General features: G+C 40.4%; 1 pseudogene; it reads right to left on the reverse strand.

Moving 5' to 3' along the window:
• Positions 1-2,623: 2,623 nt before the first annotated feature.
• On the reverse strand, positions 2,624-4,319 carry LOC103080285 (polyadenylate-binding protein 4-like; annotated as a pseudogene).
• Positions 4,320-6,154: the final 1,835 nt, after the last annotated feature.

Genomic DNA, 6,154 nt, shown 5'->3' on the forward strand with positions numbered 1-6,154 from the left:
ATGAGCAATCCTCCATACTCATAACAGAAATATTAAGTGGCACAAATCTCTGAACAGCATTTGGGCAATTTAAATATTAAACATTAATTCCAATGAATCATACATTTTCTGAAGAAAATAATTATATACATCAGCTTCTAAGAGTTTGCAAAGGGTGTTTATCTCCAAGTTGTTTATGATAGAGGAAAAAAAAGGGAGGAAACAATCTAGCAACCTATATGTTTATCAAGAGGAAATTGTTATATTATGGTACGAACATCAAAGGAAAGATAAAAGTCATTAAAATTATAGTGCAAATAATTATTTGTGGTCATGGAAGTTGACTATGGCGTATTGTCAAATTAAGAAAGCAGTTTCAAACAAGGTTTATAGCATGATTCCATTTTTGTTAAATCATGTGTATAAATATAGAGAAATTTGGGAGGAGATGCAAGAAATTTTAACAGAAGATCTGTCTGCATAATAGGATTATGTGTTGCCGTAATTTTTTCATTGTCCATAATTTTTTCATTGTCTAAAGAGATTTTAACTTTAGAAAATGTACAGTGAATATACATATAGTTCATACAAAAAAAAAACAGAAACAGATTTTCTCATTCTTTCATAGCTAAAGTATTGCCACGGAAATATTTTAATATTTCTTTTGTACTGGTAATATATGAAACAGAAGACTTGAATATATGGTTACAGGAAACAACAAAGCAGAGTAAACAAAAATAAAACAACAACAACAAAACTATTTTCTAGACACCTTTGGTATGAGAGAATCAGAATTTTAAAAGTAATTACTTAAATGTAAATAAATAACTCTTGCATCTATTTCCGAAGTGGATTTCAAACAGCACACAGTAAAAGTCAGTATAATAAAACCCTTTTTAAAAAGTATAGAGGAGCTGAGTAATATAGAGGAAAGGCAGAAGAAAAGATCTGGGAATGGGACTGAAATAAAAATCATGCTGGAAAGCAGCCTAAGTGATATAACTTCAATTTATCAGAAAATCAGTTAGTGAACTTCTGACCAATCAAGGCTAAAAGTGAGCCTTCATGGGTTACATAGCTCTTAAAGGTCTAATAACAGGAGACGTGGAGTTTATAAACTTTTACTGTTCTGAACCCTGAGACAATATCACTACATGTTACAACATATAACAGAGATTAGAAAACACAGTTGATAAACAGAATGTCTGTGTTTTCTATATATGACTTTTATAATGTTGGTACCTGGTTCAAAACTTAAGGCATAATTTTATGCTGTATATGTATGAAGAGAATTAAGAGTAGGCCAACTTTTTTTTTTTTTTTTTTAGCAGTACGCGGGCCTCTCACTGTTGTGGCCCCTCCTGTCATGGAGCACAGGCTCCGGAACCTGCAGGCCCAGCGGTCATGGCTCACGGGCCCAGCCGCTCCGTGGCATGTGGGATCCTCCCGGACCGGGGCACAAACCCGTTTCCCCTGCATCGGCAGGTGGACTCTCAACCACTGCGCCACCAGGGAAGCCCCTAGGCCAACTTTTTGACCTGAAATGATACGGGCTTATAACTTAAGAAATGTGGAAGTTAAGGTTTTACTATTCAAGTCAAAATTTTGATAACCAGCAGGCACCTGGATTATGTCAACCAATGGAAAGAACAGTAAAATATCCTATAAAGCAGGTTTGTAGGCAACATTAAAAAACTCCATCATTGGGGCTTCCCTGGTGGCACAGTGGTTGAGAATCTGCCTGCCAATGCAGGGGACACGGGTTCGAGCCCTGGTCTGGGAAGATCCCACATGCCGCAAAGCAACTAGGCCCGTGAGCCACAACTACTGAGCCTGCGTGTCTGGAGCCTGTGCTCCGCAACAAAAGGGGCCGCGATAGTGAGAGGCCCACGCACCGCGATGAAGAGTGGCCCCCACTTGCCACAACTAGAGAAAGCCCTCGCACAGAAACGAAGACCCAACACAGCCATAAATAAATAAATAAATAAATAAAAATTAAAAAAAAAAAAAGAATGATCCATGCTTTAAAAAAAAAAAAAATCTACCATTAAAAAAAGAAAAAAAAAACTCCATCATTAATTTCAGCCATCAGAAAAACACCATTTCAGGATATAAATTGAAAGGAAATTCAACTATTTCCTAGTATTTTAAACATTAATTCAAAATGAAATTAGATATTGAGTTTGTAGTAGCAATTTTTAAACTTTGGTTTCTTTAAAAAAAATAGATGAGAAATTAGAAAATTTCTGTTTGTAAAAATAAATTACTTTGCAATCCTTGGGTATAAGAACTACTTTGGGCATATTTTCATGGAAGAAATTAAAGCTAGCAATATTATTAAAATAAGAAAAAGTATGCAATAAATGCAAATAATTACCACACTTCAGTTGGTTCAAAATGCAGTAAAAATATATCTAATTATACTTATTGCTATTAGCACTACATCAAAATCAGAAAAATATACCATATTATAATTAGATGGTGTGCCTCTATAAAAAGAACCGAGGTTCTAAGATTCACTTATTTTTTCTCCAAAGAAAAATAAATAGCTTTGTATACAAAACTTTCGATCCTAATGTTTACTAAACTAAGCACCCATCAGTTGGGATTTGAAATTTACTGAGGACGATTCAGGCAGAGATCACTAACATTCCCCAAGCTGCTACAAACACTGGCTGGTGCATTAACTTTTCCTCTCCTACAGCCTCTGGGCCAGGGCAATGTTGAGCGGCTTGGAGCCCAAGATGCGGCCATTGATCTCAGTCATTGCTTTAGTGGCCTCCTCAGGAGAGAAGCAGATCAAGCCAAACCCTTTGCTTCGCCCTTCTTCCTGCATTACCTTAACTCTGCTAATTGATCCAAATGAAGAAAATTCCCTCCGTAGCTTTTCATCATCAGTGGTCTCATCCAGGTTCTTAATATAGAGTTTTGCCCCCCGGCACTGCCGAAATCTTTCCTGTTTCAGCTGCTCAGACATTTGCTTTAACTCAGCCTGTCGCTCTGCTTTCTTTTGTGCCCGGCCTACAAAAAGCAGTTGTCCATTTATGTCCTTTCCATTCATTTCTTCAGCAGCCTTTATGGCAGCCTCATGGCTATCAAAACTCACAAAGCCAAAAAGCCTTTGGATTTCCCAATGGAATCTGTCATCACCTTAACACTCAGGGTTTTCCCTTATTTGCTGAAAACTTCCCTCAGTCTCTCATCATCCATGTCATCTCCGAAGTTTTTGATGTAAACATTGGTGAACTCACTGGCTTTGTTTTGGAGCTCGGCTTCCCGATCTTGGAGGCTTTTGAGTCTGCCAACGAACAGCCTGCAGTCCTTAAGCAGTGCCCCATTCATCTCCTGGGTGGCCCTGTCAGTGGCAATCTGGTTCTGAAAGTGCACGAACGCATAGCACCTGGAGCCGTGATCATTACTCATCACCTTGGAGGACAGGATCTTCCCAAAAGATGAAAAGTGTTCATAAAGGGTTTTGTTATCAATGGATTTGTCCAGATTCTTGATGAACACGTTCCCAATTCTAGATTTCCTCAAGTAGGCGTCACGCTGAGACCACATGAGACGGATGGATTTGCCCTTTATAGGGTCAAAGTTCATGGTGTCCAGGGCCTTCTGGGCATCTGCCAGCTGCAGAAAGTTCACGTAGGCATAGCCCAGAGAGCGGCAGGTGACCAGGTCCCTGCAGATGCGGATAGACAGCACGGGCCTCACAGCGCTGAACTTGAACAGCAGGTCCTCGGTGACATCCGCGTGGAGGTCACGTACAGGGAGGCCTGGCGGTACTTGGCTGCTACATGCGTCTCCTGGCTCCTCACCACCACAAGCCGGTCCCTAAGGAGCTCCTGGAGTGACTTCTGCAGGAGGGTGGCCCAGACTCATGCGTGGTGGCCTCAGAGTTAGTGCTCTGAGGCCAGGCCATGCGGTTCACTCATGTACAGCTCCCCAGGCTCGGGCAGCACCCTCAGTCAAAAGCCCCTCAGCAACCAGTCCGGCCAACCCTGGAAGGGGGCGACAGAACCTTGAAATCTCCAAGAAAGATTCCTAGGTCAAGCCGGTCCTTCCCGGCCACTTGGTGAGGAATCTTCAAGTGGCGGACTGGCCCTCCATCTCAGCGTTCTCCACAGCCATTCTCCGGTGGCTGGTTTCTGACTAAAAATAGGCCTTGCTCAGGCCGGTTTAAAGTTACAGCCGCCCGGGGAAAGAATTCCACAAGTGGCGTCTGAGGCGGCGGCCTGGGACGAGGCGGCGGCCTGGGACGCGGCGCGCGGGCGGCGGGCGCGGGGCCCCGGAGCCCCGAACCACCCGGGACCGGGTCGTGCAGGCGCCGCCGGCTGCATGCGCCCTGACCAACCCCAACCGCTCTCCTCCCTGCAGACCCCTCCTAGAGTTCTTATTTTATCTTTTTTTAATCCTTTTTTAAAATTATATAAGTTTCAGGAATACAGCATTATAGTTCAACATCTGTATGTACAACAGAGTGATCACCACCTTAGTCTAGTTACCATCCATCATCGGAGAGTTGACCCCATTCACCCATTTCAACTACCCCTCAACTCCCTTTCCCTCTGGTAACCATTAATCTGTCCTATATCTGTGAGTTTGTTTTTCCATTCTTTTGTTTGTTGGTTGGTTTGGGTTTTGGGGTTTTTTTTTTTAGATTCCACATATGAGTGAAATCATATGGTATTTGTCCTCCGTCTGACTTAGCATAACTATCTAAACGTCTATTCATGTTGTCATACTTATTTTTATCTTTGTGCATTTTCTTTAGTTTTATCTCCTGACACTTTTTTCAAGAAATGTTTCAAACATATTGGATGAAATTGATATATAAAGGACATTTGTAAATTAGGGTTTCCTTATAGTTCTTAAGTTCTGTTTGAATTATTTTACCAATATGTCTCTTTCCCCCAAATTTAACTAAGTTCTGCAGAGAAAGCGTTCTTAGACTTATTCCTTTTTTGGATACCACATAGTATTTTTTGTAATGATTTGTATAGAGTGGTTGGTATTTAATGATTAGTATTTATTGAATTTAATAATAATGGAAATGGGGAAATGTGCTAGAAAACATCACTGAGTTGTAACTGATTATGAACTCAACTGTTTTTCCAGTTCCCATTTTGATAAGAAAGGCTTGGTCAGACAACAGCTGGATGCTTTTGATGAGTTTATTCAGATGTCTATTCAAAGAATTGTGGAAGATGCTCCATCTATAGACCTATATAAGCGGAAACAGCATGCTAGTAGAGAAGTTAAAGGACCAGTAAAATGGTTATTCTAATAAAGTAACATAAATAAAAGAGTATTGATTTGAAATTTCAGTCCTTAACTCACCTGGCCTAACAGTGAAAAAAAAAAAAAAAGAAGAAGAGGGTCTGTAGGTGTTTTTAGTAGTGTTCTCTAGTATCATCAATCAGCTCCTGATTTATTCTTACTAATGGAGAGATGCATTTTTGCAAGTAATGTAAAACCCTAATCCTTATTCAGATAGTAAGTATTTAATAGCCAGTAAGACAGAACTCAGAGATATGATAGACTACTAAGAGAAGCAAGCCAGAAATAGTTATATTACTTCAGAAAAACCTCACTTTTTTCTTTTACAGTGTAAGGAATCATAAAAGAAAAAGTATGTGAAGGACTTTTTCCCTTGATTATTTGTTGCATGAAGTACATTATCATAACAATAGAAGATATAATAAAGGAAAACCATCAATCATATTAGCTGTTTTAATTTTTCTAAGTTCATTGTAGTCTTTGTTTTCACATGCATGTTTTTTTAGCATTATTAAAATCATAGCAAGGCTATAATTTTATTTAACTTATTTTTTATATAAATTTATTTATTTTTGGCTGCATTGGGTCTTTGTTGCTGTGCGGGGGCTTTCTCTAGTTGCAGTCAGCAGGGGCTACTCTTCGTTATGGTGCACAGGCTTCTTATTCAGGTGGCTTCCCTTGTTGCAGAGCACAGGCTCTAGGCATGCGGGCTTCTGTAGTTGTGGCACGTGGGCTCAGTAGTTGTGGCTCACGGGCTCTAGAGCACAGGCTCAGTAGTTGTGGCACATGGGCTTAGTTGCTCCACAGCATGTGGGATCTTCCCGGACCAGGGATCAAACCCATGTCCCCTGCATTGGCAGGCAGATTCTTAACCACTGCACCAACAGGAAAGTTC

Source organism: Lipotes vexillifer, unplaced genomic scaffold (assembly GCF_000442215.2).
Source record: "Lipotes vexillifer unplaced genomic scaffold, Lipotes_vexillifer_v1.1 scaffold1191, whole genome shotgun sequence".
Taxonomy (NCBI): domain Eukaryota; kingdom Metazoa; phylum Chordata; class Mammalia; order Artiodactyla; family Lipotidae; genus Lipotes; species Lipotes vexillifer.